The following is a 20,165-nucleotide window of genomic DNA, read 5'->3' on the forward strand; positions in this document are numbered from 1 at the left end:
GAATTGACAATGGAGGGAAAGAAGGCCTCTGGAGAGTTAGAGGGGGGCAGGAATTCAAGAGAAGTGAAAAATGGAGGTGGGGGAGGAAACCAAAGATCACTCTTCTCCTCTTGTGATGCTGACAGGCTCACAGGAAGCAGCCATCCTAGTCTTTAGTTCATTTATTCCAGAAAACAGGTCAAAGAAGGGACAAAACAGCCTACATGCAAACGGGAAAACAAAACAAAACAAGGAGAGACCTGAAGCAGAAAGGCACTGTTCCTGAGCTGGCAAGTCTGCTTAGGTAAAGGAAGGATATACAGCTCTTCCCTCCTGACTTTGATGCTGTGCAATGAGCCTACTTTGTTTGACTTTTGTGCATGTTGGAAGAGAACTCTATGCTGGATGATGTTCACTGAGCATCCTTGTTGGGGGTATCTTAGGAGACGGGGGTTCACTTCACAGGGAGATACTGTGGAAAATGGGTATTATGAGAAAGTCCTGTGTTCTCAACTTCCTACTTATTAATGTTGAAAATATTCATTGGAGACCCTACTTTTTATGTAGAGGCTTCATCTGTATGGAAGAACAGATTAGAAGGAGAATCAAGTTATTCGTTAATATGTTATATATATATATATAGAGAGAGAGATTCTGTTGATTTAGTAGGGAAAATAATGAAGAGAGGGCAGAAAAAATGTAGACATTGAACATCTGAAGAAGACGGAAGACTGTCTTTGACAGTGTTATTGAAATTAGAAAGACTGAATCATTTTATGTAGCAAAATCTTCCACTGACCTGGTGGGATGACACAAGGACAGAGAACATGTCCGGATCCACTATTGTCCTTCAGTAAGCTGTGACATGAATTTCATTCTCACATGTTACTCTAGGTTCCCACGTCATAACAAAGAATCACTCAAATCATAACAAAGAATTCAACTCAAAGGAAGTGTGGCAGCCAACCATAACAGTTTAAGACAATAGATTCAGATTCTTGCATTTCCATTAACCCCAAATAAATTCTAATCAAACTCAAACCATAACTACTTGAATTTGGCACCAGTCTGTAAGAAAATAGAAGAATTGTTTTCACATTCTAGATGGCTTTCTGTCACACTAGTAGGTTTGTATGACTTGCAAACAATCAGGTTCTCAAAGCCACAGATGAAGTAAGTTTCTGAATCTGCAGCACGATTCTTAAGTAGTTATTTCTTTCTGGAAAGTTCTAGTCAAAGGGTTCGTGGTCAGAGGCAAGAAAAAGCAGATACCAGCTGCCCCCCCAGAAGCTACAGAGGATGCTCCAGAAGACTTTGCTTATCAATAAGGTATCAGTTTTAAGAGTAACAACAGGCTGTTGGTGGAGGTGTAGGGGGCACTCTCACATTAATGGCAGAGTAAGACCTCCTACACCTGGGAGCACATGATTCAGTTTTGATCATAATGAAGAAACCACAAACAGAGAGATTTACCTGCCTGATGTTTGGACCTTGATGAGGGTCTTGTGTTAGTTTGGCAGAAGTGACCAGGCCCCTTGCTTCACACAGGGGAGTGCGTCAAACTTGACATGGGCTGTTCAGGCACGAGGCCTGCTGGTATCTAAGTGACAAAAATGTTTGAATATGTTCTTCTAAGTCCTCTGTCCTCTCCTTACACATTCTTTGCATTGAAGAAGAAGAAAGAATGGGCTTCAGCAATCCAAGATAAGCAGCCAATCACTTAGGTGGTTTGAAAAGGATGGAGTGAGCCTTTGCCAAGAGTAATGCATTAATTTCAAACTGTTACATAGTATCTTCTTGAAGACCAAAAGATGATGAAGATAAGACATAAAAGGAAGACGAAAATGTGGAGGAGTAAACAGCCTCTTTGATATTATGTTGTCAAAATGAAATTTTACAATTTCTGTTAATATGTGTTAGGCATTGACTCAGTAGCTGTAGGGAGATTAATATAATTATGATGAGTTTCACCCTTCCCAGTCCTGTGGAAGTTCATGTCTAACTGCATAGAAAGACACATATAAACAGTAGTTGATATGCAACAATAAAGGTTTAGAAAGCATTTCTAGGTGTGACAACAAAGCATTCAAATTCTGTTTTGCAACAAAAGTAGTTATGTTATTAAAGGACTTCTGTATCTTTTACTACAGAAAGTTTATAAACAACGATTACTAAAAGATTCAAGTGTGCCTAGTACTTAGGAGGCAGAGGATGGCAGATCTTTTGAGTTTGAGACCAGCCTGGTCTACAGAGTGTGTTCTAGGACAGCCAGGGTACACAGAAAAACACAGTTTCAAAAAATTGAAAAGAAAAGAAGATTCATGTGTGTATATACATATATGAGAGTACACATGTACACATGTGTGTGTGTGTGTGTGTGTGTGCAGAGGTCTGAGGTCAGATATCAACATTGGTTATTTTCCTTAATTGTTTTGCCCTTTAGATTTGGGAAACACGGTCTCTCCCTCAATCTAGAGTTCACTGAGTTAGACTTTCTGTCCTGAAGCATTAGTAATCTTCCTACTTCCATTTCTTCATTTTTGAATTTTTGGTTGCTAGAGTGGGTGCAAGAGTTTGAACTCTGGGCTTCATGGTTTATTATTATTATCATTTATAAAAGTAGAAACTGGGCACCATAATGTGAATAATATTGCCTAAGACCACTATCAGAAAAAAATTGTGGAACTTTACATTCAGTTGTGATATATTACTAGAGTTTGTGTCTGTCTTTCCGGAGTAACAAGAAAGCTACATAATACACACAAAACAATGATTCTCACTTACTGAACAACAGACAACAGAGAGCTAGGGTCCCTGGGAAATGTAAAATGAGTGAATGGTGGCCTGTTCTGACCCAAATTTTGCTGGCAGTTTTTTTACCCTATAGCACAGAACAGGGTAACTCAAATAGAGTCTAGTGGCCTCACATTATTGAAAAAATAGAGACTGATGTATGGGAAAGGTGGCTAGAATTTTTGACCAGAGCAGCAGAGAAAAAGTGATTTATATAGAGAAATCCAGCAATAGCCACTGATTTGGGATTAATCTGTGGACCCTTGACCATGGGGGGATAATCATTTTACATTGGTTATTTTTGTATAGGCAAAGAGATTGTATTTTGCATAAGCAAAGAGATTGTGTGCATTAATCTTTAGAACTCTAAGAGCTGGAAGTAATTAATATTTTTAACTATAGAAAGACCTTGGGAAGCATGGGCCATTTGGAAGAATTTCACAATGATGATGTGTTGTTAGTGGACATTAACTCCAAAGAAGCCATTAAAAAGAATCCATTTGATTTTTCTCAACAAATCAAAAGTAAAAAGGGATCAAAATAATCAATAAGGAAAAAAAAGCTACCTTCTATAATATGCTCTGAAATTATGAATGACTAACTAGCAACATAAAATTGAAAGTTGCTGACACACAAGTAAGAATTATCAGGTATGCATATGAGCAGAAAAATGTGCTCATGCAAGAAGATAATCATTCAGTATAAACAGTTTCAACACCGAGAAAATACTGTAATTAACAGCAAAGGAGTAATATAGTTGACTATAACATGGTACAAATAAAATAGAAATTTTAGAAAAATGGTCCAAATGAAAAATATCAGATGTAAAAAATGCAGAATTGAAGTTAAAATACAGTGTTATAAGTTAAGACCATGATAGTTACTGCTAAAAAATTAAGATAAAAACAAAAAAATGCTCTCCAGTTGAGGCTAAAAGAGAACAAGACTAAAAATTCCTGACCATAGCCTACTGACTGTGTCACAATATCAAACAACCTGTAACAAGTGCAATTGAAACTCTGAAGCCAATAAGAAAAGAAGGACAGAAAAAAATGAATAATTTTTTTATGGGTGCAGTGAACTTTATGGATGGTATTCAAGAGACGAGGGCTCCCTAAGCCCCTCCTTATTCTGGGGGTCTGGGATGGAAACTGAGGGAGATGATCAGTGTGGGGGTTGTTTTACAGGGACTTCTCAGCAGTCAGGGCCTCTCTCTTGCTTGAGTCCTTGCTGGGGATTGATTATCCAGTGTGGGCATCTTACTCCTTGGATGCCATGTAGACCATGAGTTCCACCACCCTGTTGCTGTAGCCGAATTCATTGTCATACCAGGGAATGAGCTTTACCAAGTTGTTATTGAGAGCAATGCCAGCTCCAGCATCAAAGGTGGAAGAGTGGTAGTCACTGTTGAAGTCACAGGAGACAACCTGGTCCTTGGTATAGTCCAAGATGCCCTTCAGTGGGCCCTCAGATACCTGCTTCACCACCTTCTTGATGTCTTCATACTTGGCAGCTTTCTCCAAACAACATGTCAGATCCATGATAGACACATTGGGAGTAAGAACACAGAAGGCCATGCCAGTCAGCTTCCCATTTAGCTCTGGGATGACTTTGCCCACAGCCTTGGCAGTACCAGTGGATGCAGGCATGATGTTCTGGGCAGCCCCATGGCCATAACACCACAGCTTCCGGGGGAGGGGGGGCATCCACAGTCTTCTAGGTGGCAGTGATGGCATGGACTGTGGTCATGAGTCCTTCCACAATGCCAAAGTTGTCATGGATGACCTTGGCCACGGGGGGCTAAGCAGTTGGTGGTGCAGGATGCATTGCTAACAGTCTTGAGGGAGTTGTCATACTTGTCATGGTTCACACCAATCAGCAGAAGGGACAGAGATGATGACCCTCTTGGCCCCGCCCTTCAAGTGAGCCCCAGCCTTCTCCATGGTGGTGAAGACACCAGTAGACTCCACAACATACTCAGTGCCAGCATCACTCTGTTTGATGTTGGCGGGATCTTGCTCCTGGAAGACAGTGATGGCCTTCCCGTTGATGACAAGCTTCCCATTCTCAGCCTTGACTGTGCCTTTGAACTTGCCATGGGTAGCGTCACATTGGAACATGTAAACCATGTAGTTGAGGTCAATGAAGGGGTCATTGATAGTAACAATGTCCACTTTGCCAGAATTGAAGGCAGCCCTGGTAACCAGGCATCCAATACGGCCAAATCTGTTCACTCCGACCTTCGCCATTGTGCCTCAGGAACCAGGCTGGTGCTGCACGAAAAGATGCAGCTGTCTCTAGAACACGGAGGAGCACAGAGCCAAAAAACGAATAATTTTCAGATTCTTTTTCTGTCGTGATAAAATACTATGACAAAAGATCAAAGCTCCAGGTTATGGTCCGTCATTTCAGAGAAGTCACCGAAACAGCAGAGTTTGGGATAGATGGTCACTGCACACACAGCCAAGAAACAAAGCAAAGAATGTCTGCCTGCCAATGCTCACTTCCCTTTCCATATACTCTTCCATGGTTCACAATCCCCTTTCTAGGGAGTGGTGCCACCCAATGAAGAACTACTGCTCCTAGGAAATGGGAAATAGTTGAAAGAAATCCTGTGTTTCCCCAAGATCTGTCTAGAGTTCTCCCATCATAGCACAGAATAGAAGAACTCACAACCCAGTAGTCTAGAGACAGATTGGTGCTTGGGAAAGGTGGCTAGAAATTCAAATTGACCTGCATTGGGCAAATCCCCCACCTCAATTAGTGTTATCAATATAATTCTTCACACACATGATCACCAGTCAATCCCTCAATGAAGCTCCCTTCCCAGGTGATTCATCATTGTGTCAAATTAACAACTGGAACTAACACTCAAAGAATAAATAAGAGGCAAAATTTTACAAATTGGATGAAACTGGAAACCCACATATACCGAACCTTGACAAAATGCAATGTTTTTATTTAAATCTCATACAAAATAAGAGATATAAACACTCAGGATGGAAAGAAAAATGAAATGGTAATTTAAAGAGTAAAAAGAACAGTAGAAAAAGACCCATGTGTACATACAGACCCATATGTATGTTAGTAAGAATTTGATTTCCTGATGAAAACTATGCAAGACAAACCATGGACTTTAAAGAATTTTAAGAGAAAAATATTCAGTGTAGAATATACAGAGAAAAAAATCCCTCAATAAAGTAATATAATGATTTATAAGACAAAGAGAAGAAAAAAGTTCACCACTAAAAATATATATACCTCAGAAAATGTTAAAACAAGTTATTTTTACATTCCACTATGTTTATGTGGAAGTTGGAAGGAAAATAATCTTAGATCAGTTCTCTCCTTTGACTATATGGGTCCTAGGTATCAAACTCAGATCCTCTTGAGCCATTTTCCCAGCCCAGAACAAATTCTTTCGGTGGAAGGAAAATATCTACATTCATTTCTGAAGAAAGAAAGAAACAGCACTAGACATGGCGAATATTGTGATAAATGTAGAAGAAATTATCAATTTATTTTAATCACTTAAAAGGTAATTAAATGTTTAAAATATTGAATTTGGAGTTTTATACTATTAAGGTAAACTATGAAAGTATGTGATGACAGGAGATATTTTAAAATATGTTTGTCTGACTATGTTCTATTAGATACAAAATGGTGCTATTTAACTTAGAGGTATACTACAATGAATCACGGATGTTTACTGTAACCATAGAGCAGTCACATCAATGACAAAAAGAAGCAAGGATGAAGTCAATAGTATATAAATAGTAATTCATAAAATTTATCTAATTCTTCCGAAAAAGACAAGGAGGAATAAGGAACAGTAGATTGGAAAGTAGAGTTTAAATAAACTGCATTGATAATTGTGACAAATTTAAGCCAACTAAACACATGAAATACAAAGAAAATGTCATGTTGTTTTAAAAATAACATTTAGATAAATGTAAATACAAGACCTAATTTAAACATGTGAATACATACAAGGTATAGGGGTATGATACCAAGGAAAGTCTAATCCACAAGAAGATAGAGTTCCCATTACATCACACAAAGTAGTCTTCCTAACAAGGAATGGGGATAAGGATGCTACATGTCAGTAAATGATCAGTGTATCATGGAAGTGTAGTAAGAAATGTTCACAGCTAATGACTGGGTTTTATGGCATGGGCTGTTAGAGTTGAAAAAATAATGAACAAACCTACCATTATATAGTTGAGACACTATGTTCTCTCATATTATAGTATAATATATTTACACACAATTACTAATCTCCATTTATTCTCCTTCATAAACTATAGACCAACATACACAAAATAATACTCTTAAATCATCCAGGCAGTCATCTCTTACAGAGTACTTCACTTAGCAAGAGGAGGCATGTTCTTTCTAATCCACGTAGAATACTTGACATTATAGGGTATTATTATGAGCCATGACACTTCTTTGGAATTCTAAAGAAGTCAAATCCTAAGTATGATAAAACAAAAATTGGAAATTTAAATAAAATAAAAACTGGAAATTAGAGTAAACTTTGGGGATATAATTAATATAGGAAATTTCTATTTACAGAATTAAAATTTAAAATAAACCATGGGCGTGTGTGAGAAGTTACCAGAGAAACAATCAGAATTCATCTTTAGAAAACACTTATCAACTTCCTAGGTTTGATTAACACCAAATAAATTATCTATTATCAAATTGCACAAACTCATGTTGCCATATATAGAATCCTGTCATTATCAGAAAATGCCGTACAAACAAGTCCATTACTTCCCAAATTTGCCACACACCCTTCCTCATCTCCTTGTAGAATAATGTGCCATTTCTTACAATTGTTAGCATATATAGATTTAGCATTAGCTAGCAATCTTAAATGCTAATTCCTAAAGTGAAATAAAATTCCTAAAATGTTGAATATTTTCTCTTTTATGTATATTATGCGCGCACACACACACACACACACACACACACACACACACACACACACACACAGTAAAATGGAAGCATATCAGTGGGAGGGTGAGAGAGACAAAGTGGAGCATTGGGAAGCAAATATGAGCCAAGTATGATAATCAATATGTATGAGAACATGTTATAATAGACCCATGATCGTGTGCACAAACTAAAAGGCTAGTTTTTAGAAGCATTGAGCCTGCACATAAGGATGTGTTTAGTTGTTGTAGATGCTATGTTTCTAATTGTCAAAATGACTAGTTTCAGAGCTATTTCTTAGTTGCAGTGATGGTTGTCATTTAGAGACTCTGAGAATTCACAAAACCAGAAATTCCTGGCTCCCTTTAATTTGACAGTTCCTTTTCGGGGCTCCCTTTCTTTTTACATCACATGATAATCAAGAAAGACACACAAAGATTTTTTTTTTATAAAAGCTTATCACAAATTTAACACACCAAAAATGTTGAAAGAAAAGGTTCCTCTAAAATTGTAAACTAGCAGGAGAAAAATAGGAGCTAGTGATTAATACAACCCCCCCACCGCCCACCCCCTCTGCCTTTCACCAGCAGAGCAGAGACCAGCAGTGACAGGGTTTGTGTGCAGATTACCAAGCGAGGAAAGTGCAAAATGAAACTTACAGTCGGAACAGCCATCTTTAAAACTGAAGGGGAGCTTGATTCAGAAAGCATGTGCATAGGAAAGAGGCCCATGAAAGATACAGAGCATCCTAAACTATTAGGGATTTCACATCAAAGAAACAACAAAATTCTACAGCTCATCTGTGAGAATGGAAAACCAGAACAGAATAAAACCCTAAACATTGACAATGACAAATGTTGCTTTGAATGAGAAGAATCAAGACATCTCTCCACGGGGAAAAAGTACCTGCCAATCATGTCTTTGATGAGGTCTTGACTCTGGAATACAGTCAAACGTCTTGCAACTCAGTGATACAAAGTCAATTATTCAATTAAAAGTGAGTAAGGACTGGATATTTCCTCTAAGAAAGTATGCAAAGATATAAGCTACTCAGCTTCACTAACTGTTGTTATGTGTAAAGAAAGCACAACCAGACAATGGTTCATAACCCAGTAGAAATGCTATTATTCAAGAATCTAAACCAAAGCAGACACCACCCACCTCACAACACACTAATCATTTAAACACTAGCAAAATGACAAAACAGTAACCCAAAAGTTGTTGCATAAATTAAAGGAATTGGTATCCTCATATATAACTGGTGAGGATGGAAAAACGCTTCATTGCCCTTGAAAAACAGTTTGGCAGTTGCTCAAAATGAAGTGCAACCATATATACCAGAAACTCTTATCAAAGAAATGCGAGCATCCAGTCACATATAACTTGTGGACATCTTCATAGCAGCATGGTTTGCAACCACCCCAAATGAGCAACAACCCAAGAGCCCATGAAATAAATGGGCAAATTGAATATGGTCATTAATATACTAGAACCCTGGTATGCTTTAAAGGACATGAATCACTACTGTGTAAGTATTTCCTCCAAATTGAAATGTTCCCTTTTGGAGGAGCAGGGAGAGTCCTAAGATTCAGGAAAAGAAAAAAAAAATAGGAGGCTCATCTCATAAAACCCACAAGACTCAGATAGTTCATAAAGTTATATGATTCACAAAAAGCCCTTCCCAGGGACAGTACAAGAAGAAAACGACTGTTTAGGGAGAGGAGACTCATCAGTGGAGCTGCCTGTAGATTGTGCAAGGAACTCCAGGGAAGCAGCTTTTCCTGTGATCACCTGTGCAGCTGTCTTTGAGTGACATGTCCTCTGGTAAAGTAATCCCTACACACACTTATGTAGCCCCAATAAACTTACAACTTCACCAAGTCAGATGTGGGTAGAATAATTTCGTTTTTCTGCCCTCATTGTGTTTTCTGGTATTTCTAGGTGTTTTCTTCTTTCTAGGAAAGGTCACATACAAATAATGATACATAGTATAGCCTGGGTGAACGTGAGTGTTTATCCAAAGCGAAAGAAACCATTCACAAAAATACACACATCATGGGATTCCATTAATAGGAAATGCCAAGAGTAGACAAATCCATAGGAAATAATACAGATTCATTTTGCTCAGTACCTGGATGAAGTGGGCAACCGAGAAAGGACTAAGGCATATGAAGCTTATTTGACGATTAAAATGGTCAACAATAGATTATGCCAAAGGTTGCACAGACCTCTAAATGCACTAAAAACCTTGAAAACAGAAATAGGAGAATATGCAAATTACACCTCAACAGAGTTGTTGAAATAGCACATCTCACTTGGAACAAGAATGAGAATGAGCCTCAGTTTTTACCAAGTTTCTTCCATTTGATTTTAGAGGGAACATTGAATGCATAACCTCACTTTATCAAAAATAAATGATTAAGTAACTCAGTGGAATGTGACTGGTAGTAGAGGAGGCACTTGAAGCCACATCTGTTTGAATAGTCAGGAGATAATTAGGTTGATTACCTGATGTTTATTTATCCTTTGATGATTCCCCTGTCTTTCAAACTCAAGATGAAGCCCTTGATTACATAGTGGTGATCTCTTAAAAGATCCTAGGGCTGGCAAATCCCACCCCGGGATCTGCAGGCAGAGTGAATTGGTCCCTGAGGGCCCTGGGATCCTGACTCTGCTTAGATCGCTGGGCCTTTCTGGCCCCCACAGAGTGCAGAGAGTGCAGAGGTGAGCTGATTCAGCCCCTAACTTGGGCCCAACTTCTGCCTGCCTGCCCTGACAAATCCCACCCCAGGATCTGCAGGCAGACTGAATCGGTCCCTGAGGACCCTGGGATCCTGACTCTGCTGAGATCGCTGGGCCATTCTGGCCCCCACAGAGTGCAGAGAGTGCAGAGGTGAGCTGATTCAGCCCCTAACTTGGGCCCAACTTCCATCTGCCCACCCTGGTAAACCCTGCCCAGGAATCTTCGACAGGACGACTCGACCCCTGAGGACCAAGTAACCCAGAGTCTGCTGACATCTCTGTGCCAGTGCTGCTCTCATCTACCTGGAGAGCAAGTGCCTCAGACCTGCCTGCACCCAACTTGAAACCCATCAGAGTATCAAAGTCAATTGCACACACCTGAAGAGAACACCGGACCCATACACACCAGGAAAGGAAGTGACACCAACTGTACCCACTGGAACAAGAGATGGGAAGACGACAATATAAGAACACATCCAACAACAGGAAAACCAATATGACACTACCAGAACCTAGGGACTCTACACCAGCAAGACGTGAACATTCCAACACAGAAGAAGCAGAAGAGAGCAGCCTTAAAAACAACTTCATGGAAATGATAGAGAATCTAAGAGAGAAAATCAGAAAATCCTTCAAAGAAATGGAAGAAAAGACAACCCAAAAGATGCAAGAAATCAAGGAAAGCCAAAAAAGCCAAGAAAATACAATTAAGCAGCTGAAGGAAACAGTTCAGGACCTGAAAACTGAATTAGAGACAATAAAGAAAACACAAACTGAGGGAATGCTGGAAGTGGAAAAGCTGAGTAAACAATCAGGAACCACAGATGCAAGCATAACCAACAGAATACAAGAGATGGAAGACAGAATCTCAGACACTGAAGACAAACTAGAGCAAATAAACTTGTCAAGCAAAGAAAATATGAAGTCTAACAAATCCATAACACAAAATATTCAGGAAATTTGGGACACCGCGAAAAGACCAAACCTAAGGATAATAGGTATAGAAGAAGGTGAATAAACCCAACTCAAAGGTGCAGAAAACATATTCAACAAAATCATAAAAGAAAACTTTCCCAACCTAAAGAAAGACATGCCAATGAAAGTACAAGAAGCCTACAGAACGCCAAATAGAGTGGACCACAAAACAATGTCCACTCATCACATAATAATTTAAACACCAAACATACAGAATAAAGAAAAAATATTAAGAGCAGCGAGGGAATAAGGCCAAGTAACATATAAAGGCAGACCTATCAGAATTACACCAGACTTCTCCATGGAAACTCTGAAAGATAGAAGGACCTGGATAGATATTCTACCAACTCTGAGAGAACACGGATGCCAGCCCAGACTACTATACCCAGCAAAGCTTTCAATCACTATAAATGGAGAAAACAAGATATTCCACGACAAAACCAGATTTAAACAATATGTTACCACTAATCCATCCCTACAGAAAGTACTGGAAGGAAAATTCCAACCTAAGGAAATTAACTACACTCGCATAAACATAGGCAATAGATAATCCCACTCTACAAAAACACAAAATAAAAGGCAGGGTAAATCCACATACAATACCAGTACCAACAACAAACCAAAAACAAACAAGAATAAACACTGAATGGAACTTAATTTCCCTCAATATTAATGGTCTTAACTCGCCTATAAAAAGACACAGGCTAACAGATTGGATACGAAGACAGAATCCATCCTTCTGCTGCATACAAGAAACACACCTCGAATTCAAAGACAGACATTACCTCAGAGTAAAGGGTTGGGATAAGATACTCCAGTCAATGGACTGAAGAAATGAGCTGGGGTAGCTATCCTTGTATCTAACAAGATAAACTTCAAACTAAAATCAAAGAGATGAAGAAGGTCATTTCATATTCATCACAGGAAAAATACATCAGGAAGAAGTCTCAATTCTAAACATCTATGCCCCAAATACAAAAGCACAACATTCGTAAAAGAAACATTATTAAAACTCAAATCACAAATAAGGCCTCACACAGTTATAGTGGGAGACTTCAACACCCCACTCTCACCACTGGACAGGAACATCAGACAGAAACTTAACAAAGAGACAAAGGAACTAACAGAAGTTATGACCCAATTGGGATTAACAGACATTTATAGAACTTTCTATCCAAACACAAAAGAATATACCTTCTTTTCAGCATCACATGGAACCTTCTCAAAAATCGACCATATTCTCAGCAACATAGCAAACCTCAACAGGTACAAAAAAATTCCCTGTGTCTTATCAGACCATCATGCTTTAAAGATAGAAATCAAAAACAAATCAAAGTGCAAAAAACCTACCAACTCATGGAAATTGAACAACACGCATTTGCAGCATTCCTGGGTCAAGGAAGAAATAAAGAAAGAAATTAAAGACTTCCTAGAATTCAATGAAAATGTTGACACAACATACCCAAACTTATGGGGAACTTTGAAAGCAGTACTCAGAGGAAAGTTCATAACTCTAAGTACTCACCTGAAGAAACTAGAGAATAGCCATACCAGAGATCTGATATCACAGCTGAAAGGTGTAGAAAAAAATGGAAGCAAATTCACCCCGGAGGAGCAGATGCCAGGAAATAAACTGAGGGCAGAAATCAATAAAGTCGAAACAAAGAAAAAAATTCAAAGAATCAATAAAACAAAGAGTTGGTTCTTTGAGAAAATCAACGAAATAGACAAAAGGTTATCCAAATTAACCAAAAGGCAGAGAGAGATCATGCAAATTAACAAAATCAGAAATGAAAAGGGGGACATAACAATGGACCTGAAATCCAGAGAATCTTCAGGTCATACTTTGAAAACCTGTACTCCACAAAATTGGAAAATTTAAAGGAAATGGACAATTTTCTGGATAGTTATCACTTACCAAAATTGAATCAAGAACAGATAAGCAACTTAAACAGACCTATAACCTCTAAGGAAATAGAAGCAGTCATCAAAAGTCTTCCAACGAAAAACAGCCAGGGGCCAGATGGATTCACTGCAGAATTCTGCCAGAAATTCAAAGAAGTGCTAATACCAATACTCCTCAAATTGTTCCACAAAAAAGAAGCAGAAGGGACATTGCCAAACTCTTTTTACGAGGCTACAATAACCTTGATACCCAAGCCACACAAAGACACAACTAAGAGAACTACAGACCATTATCCCTCATGAACATTGATGCAAAAATTCTCAATAAAATCCTAGCAAATCAAATACAAGATCATATCAGAGAAATCATCCACCATGATCAAGAAGGCTTCATCCCAGGGATGCCAGGATGGTTCAACATACGAAAATCCATCAATGTAATCCACCATATAAACAGACTGAGGAAAAAAAAAAACACATGATCATCTCACTAGATGCTGAAAAAGCCTTTGACAAAATCCAACACCCCTTCATGATAAAGGTCTTGGAGAAATCAGGGATAATAGGAACATACCTCAACATAATAAAAGCAATATACAGCAAGCCAACAGCCAACATCAAATTAAATGGAGAGAAACTCATCCAATTCCTCTAAAATCGGGGATAAGACAAGGCTGTCCAATCTCTCCATACCTCTTCAATATTGTCCTTGAAATCCTAGCTAGAGCAATAAGACAACAAAAGGAGATCAAGGGAATACAAATTGGAAAGGAAGAAGTCAAACTCTCACTATTTGCAGATGATATGATAGTCTACATTAGTGAAAAACTCTACCAGGGAACTCTTACAGCTGATAAACACCTTCAGCAAAGTGGCAGGATACAAGATTAACTCAAAAAAATCCGTAGCCCTACTATACACCGATGACACATTGGTGGAGAAAGAAGTCAGAGAAACATCACCCTTTACAATTGCCACAAACAACATAAAATACCTTAGGGTAACACTAACCAAAAATGTGAAAGACCTGTACCATAAGAATTTTGAGTCTCTAAAGAAAGAAATTAAAGAAGATACCAGAAAATGGAAAGATCTCCCATGCTCTTGGATAGGTAGGATCAACACAGTAAAATTGGCAATCTTGCCAAAAGCAATCTACAGATTCAATGCAATCCCCATTAAATCCCAACACAATTCTTCACAGACCTTGAAAGAACAATTCTCAACTTTATATGGAGAAACAAAAGACCTAAGATAGCCAAAACATCCCTATACAATAAAGGACCTTCTGGAGGCATCACCATCCCTGACTTCAAGCTCTATTACAGAGCTATAGTCCTGAAAACAGCTTGGTATTGGCACAAAAATAGACTGATAGACCAATAGAATAGAATTGAAAACCCTGATATTACCCCACACACCTATGAACACCTGATTTCTGACAAACAATCCAAATTTATACGATGGAACAAAGAAAATATCTTCAACAAATGGTGCTGGCATAACTGGTTGCAGACATGTAGAAGACTGCAGTTAGACCAAGCCTATCGCCTTGCACAAAACTTAAGTCAAAATGGATCAAAGATCTCAACATAAATCCAGCTACACTGAGCCTATTAGAAGACAAAGTGGGAAATACCCTTGAATTAATCGGTACAGGAGACTGCTTCCTGAACATTACACCAGTAGCACAGACACTGAGGTCAACAATTGATAAATGGGACCTCCTGAAACTGAGAAGCTTCTGTAAGGCAAAGGAGACAGTCAGCAAGACAAAACGGCAGCCCACAGACTGAGAAAAGATATTCACCAACCCCACATCTGACAGAGGGTTGATCTCCAAAATATACAAAGAACTCAAGAAGCTAGTCCCCCAAACACCAAACAATCCAATTAAAAAGTGGGGTACAGAACTAAATAGACAATTCTCAATAGAGGAATCTAAAAATGGCTGAAAGACATATGAGAAAGTGTTCAACATCCTTAGCCATCAGAGAAATGCAAATCCAAACAACTCTGAGATACCATCTTATTCCTGTCAGAATGGCTAAAATAAAAAATACCAATGGCAGTTTATGCTGGCGAGGATGTGGAGAAAGAGGAACACTCCTCCACTGCTGGTAGGAGTGCCAACTTGTACAGACTCTGTGGAAATCAGTATGTCGACTCCTCAAGAAAATGGGAATGAGTCTACCACAAGATCCAGCAATTCCACTCCTAGGCATATACCCAAAAGAAACACATTCATATAGCAAGGACATATGTTCAACCATGCTCATAGAAGCATTATTTGTAATAGCCCGAAAATGGAAGCAGCCTAGATGCCCCTCAACCGAAGAATGGATAGAGAAATTGTGGTTCATTTACACAATGGAGTACTACTCAGCAGAAAAAAAACAATGGAATCTTGAAATTTGCAGGAAAATGGATGGAACTCGAAGAAACCATTCTGAGCGAGGTAACCCAATCACAAAAAGACAAACATGATATGTACTCACTCATATGTGGACCTGCTTTATGATACATAGTAGTGACCATGCTTTATCAGAGCTGTTTTTAATAATGTTGCTCAGAATGGTTTCCTCCCAGATGATGATTGAGAAACTAATTAAAAAAAAATGGTCCCAAGTACCACAAGAGTAACAGAACTGTGCTGTTTTCTGGGATTTTGTTTTTTACTTTGTTGTTGTTTGTTTGTTTGTTTTTGTTTTTTTATAAGCTTGTTCCCTAACTAGAACTAATAAAATAAAAAAAATAAAATGGAGTGTGCTGAATGTCTCTACAATTTTGTTCAAATGACTGCAGAACCTGGAAAAGCTGTTGCTGCTATTGATGCATAACATATTGCCATTATTGCTCTCTCTCTCTCTCTCTCTCTCTCTCTCTCTCTCTCTCTCTATATATATATATATATATATATATATATATATATATATGCTAATTGAAACTCAAATATGTGATGAATCCAAGGTGTTTCAGTGAGTGCTCACCTGTGCATGCAAATTTGATTTCTTCTTTAGTAAGTAGTAAAGTTATATGCTTGCCAAAAGAACAATAAGTGACACACTGGAAGACAAATGTCACACAATTTCAATTTTATGTGTAACCTAGAAATGATGAACTTATGGGAACAGAGAGCAGAATTGTGGCTATTAGGCTTCAATGTGGGCCTTTTAACAATGGGGAAAAGATTGGTTTACGGATATAAAACTGCAGTTGGACAAGAGGCATGGACTCTGTGAAGTCTTGAGGTCTACTGAGAGCATGATAAATATGGTTGATAACAATATGCTATATTTTAAAAGTTGTGAGATAGTATACTTTAAGTGTTCTCAAAACAAAAATGATGAATATGTGTGATATAACATGTTAATTGCTTTAATTTAGCCATGCCATTGTGAACATACTGTATTGTGTATCATAATTTTGCATGACTTTATTTATGAGCTAAATAAATGGATGGAAAAAAATAAAAGAAAAAATATTAGAAATAAAAAAAAAGATCCTAGGAAGGCGCTAATCTTATTTTCCCAAGTCTCTCAGAGAATCTACAGAACTCTTCTCCTTTCAGGGATTAGATCCCCTGATAGACTATGGTGATGAGCTTCTTTGCCTGGATATGGCTTACATCCTGTGTGGCTGTATTTAAAGGGAGCACAGTTGTAGAATCCAGAGAACTTACAGCCAGAAACTAAGACAGCAGGTTAGGGAGGGACCTTTAGCCTCCAGCAATTTGCTTTTCTATATCATTTGATAATTGTCTCTTCTTAGACCTGGTTTTCCCATCCATATACTAATAATATTAATTTTATTCTAAAAGAAAATTTGAGTATTCAGTTACATAATTGTGGTGGTTTGAATAAGAATGGCCCCTATAGGTTCATATATTTGAATGCCTAGGGAATGGCACTATTTGAAAGGATTAGGGTGTACAGCCTTGTAGGAAGAAGTGTGTCACTGGCGTTGGGTTTTGAAGTTTTGAAAACCCCTTCCACTGCCAGAGTCTTTTTTTTTCTTGCTGCCTGCAGATCTGGATGTAGAACTATTAGCTACTTCTCTCTTTCTGCTGCTTGCTACTACTTCTCTCATCTACTTCTCAAGGTAACATATCTGCCTGTGTGCCACCATCCTCCCTGATATGATGACAATGAACTAAACCTCTGAAACTATAAGCAAGCTACAGTTAAATGCTTTTCTTTATAAGAGTTTCTGTAGGAATGACATCTCTTTACAGCAACAGAGCTCTGACAAGCCATAGGTTGGTACCAGGAATGGGGTATTGCTGTGAATGCAAGACCATGCTGCTTGTTGGCAGAATGTGGACTTTGGGACTTTTGATTAGAGGACATTTGGACATTTTATCCCAGCTTTCTGAAACATATTAGATGAAGCATGGAAGACACTGGCGCTGAGAGCAATGTAGATTATGACATCCCAGCTTAAGAGGTTTTAAAGGGGAAGAACATTAGTAAGTGGCCTAGAGAATACTCTTGTGATATTTGTTAAAGAATGAGGTTTCTTTCTCTCCTTATGCAAAAACTAGCCTGAGGCTAAATTGAAGAGTTTTGGATTAATGACATCAGCAAAAGAGAGTTCTAGATACCCCAATATTGATTGTATCCCATGGTTACTAGTGGTCACTCTTATGCAACTCTGCAGCAAAAGGAGGAAAACTAGTCAACGATAAATACAAAGTAGTGTATTGAAAATGATTTAAAATGTGGGAGGCCATTTATATATGTGAGGCAATACTATTATTCATCAAGGTGAAGAATTGATAAAATAGAAAAGATACTGTTGATGATAATCATAAGGAGCAGGATTACACAAAATGCCATTGTTAATGGCTTTGCCCCTAAAGCTGACTAAAGCTCTGTGTGTGTTTGCTATCTGTTGAGACTCATACTTCACTTCTCAAGTTGCTGATATAGAGGAAGCTTTCCTTGGAGTATTGTTTGCAGATACAATGGTACCACAGGTCTTTGTTATCAACTTTGTGATTTGTGGAAAGATTAGAGCATTAGAACTGTCAAAGAATTGGAGTTAGAGGAGAAATAGTCATTGTAATCAAAATGTTGATCTACTGGCTGACATTATTTCCAAGATGTGTGTGATACACCAAACAAGTTCAGAGCATATGATGGACAGAAGCCTTTGTATACCTTTTTAGTTCTAATCTTGTACATGAACCATTCAACCCCCTTGACTCCTTGAGGACCGGAGCTTTTCTCATACTACTTAAGGGTGCACTTAATCTACAAGAAAAACTCATGTACATTCCTCAAAACCTTGGTAAAGGCAGGTTGGTAGCAAGTATCTTTAAGGCTAGATTCCTGGCATACCTCAGAGGATCAGATATTCACTCCCCTGCCACCACCCCACATTTTTATGGTGTTGGAGATTGGACCCCATGGCCTTGTACATGTTAGGCAGCCACTCTGCCACTGAGAACTAGATCCCCAGCCTCATTGCCTCTGATTTGATGCTAGTGTTTACTCATCTGGCTTTGTGCATACTGAACAATACATTCTAAAAGAAATGAACCTGTACTTTTGTATCTTTCTTACTGGACTTACTAGAAGCTCAGGGGCATAGTGCCATCATCTACCTTAGAGTCATGGAGCCAAGCACACCAGCACACAATTGAAAATCTGAGAGTGACTTACGTGCCTTTAACCACAGTGCTGTGGAATGCATAGACAAAGGTTTTCTAGAGATTGCAAGTCATTAGTCTAGCTACAGTAAGGACCTGGCTCAAGAGAATAAGGCAGAGAGTGACTTATCAGGATGTCTATTACATACACACACACACATGCAGAGACACCTCTCCACATTCAAACATGTGCATATACCTCATACACATACACACAGTTATGCTCACACACATCCTAATAATAATTTTGGAGAACCCATTTACGTTTTATATCTTATTTAGTCCACCAAGAAAGAAGTGTGTCTTTCTGCTGATAAGAAGCATCTGCTGAAAATACAGGGGAGGCAGACTGCCTGTGTTGAGCCATAAAAAGGAAGAAAAATGAAAGACACTGTGTGGAAACAATACTTGTTCACTTTCTTTTGTTAGTGTTTCCTTGTCGAAAGCAATTCTTAAAACCATGTATCTATATGTGTCTGTGTGTATGTTTGTGTGTGTGTGGCACATGTATGCAGGTGCCTGTGGAGGTCAGAGGAGGAGTTCAGATCTCCCAGAGCTGGTGTTGAGGTAGCTGTAAGCAGCCATGAGGTACTCAGGTTCTCTTGAGGAGCAGCAAATGCTCTTAACCATCAAGACATCTTTACAGCTCCTGGCAAAAATAATATTTAAAATGTTTTAAATGCATGAAATACTTAAACTTATTAAGCTCATCTCTCTTCTAATTATCATTATAACTGAACCAGAGGAAAAGATCAGATGATTTTTATGGAAACGGAAGACACTGTGTTAACTGACAACAGTCCATATGTGGTTTCTGACACAACCCCTGAAGTACCAAAGGTATTATGGCTGTCATTGCTCCTCAAGGAATTCTTGTTTCTATTTGATCTCCTGGCTATGGCAAATGTCCACGCAGGCAGGCCTCACAGCCTGTGACCCACGAACGGGGATTGTTCTCTGAATGCTTCCAGAGAACTGCTATTGAAAGATGCTGAAGGGATCGAGCATCTAGACACTTCTTTGTTTCTCTGGCAATGGGTACAGCTGGATTGAATTATTAACTTTCATCACTGCCATTTGGTTAAGGATGTAATTGTTTTGCAACTGTTATCCATTAGAATAGAGTTTAGAAGGATATCGATAGTCTTTTGTCTAATGATTCCATGGCCAACTAAGT

General features: G+C 38.5%; 1 pseudogene; it reads right to left on the reverse strand.

Moving 5' to 3' along the window:
* Window positions 1-4,031: 4,031 nt before the first annotated feature.
* Window positions 4,032-5,021, reverse strand: LOC100772558 (annotated as a pseudogene).
* Between the last annotated feature and the right edge of the window lie 15,144 nt (window positions 5,022-20,165).

The sequence above is a fragment of the Cricetulus griseus genome, chromosome 5 (assembly GCF_003668045.3).
Source record: "Cricetulus griseus strain 17A/GY chromosome 5, alternate assembly CriGri-PICRH-1.0, whole genome shotgun sequence".
Classification (NCBI taxonomy): Eukaryota; Metazoa; Chordata; class Mammalia; order Rodentia; family Cricetidae; genus Cricetulus; species Cricetulus griseus.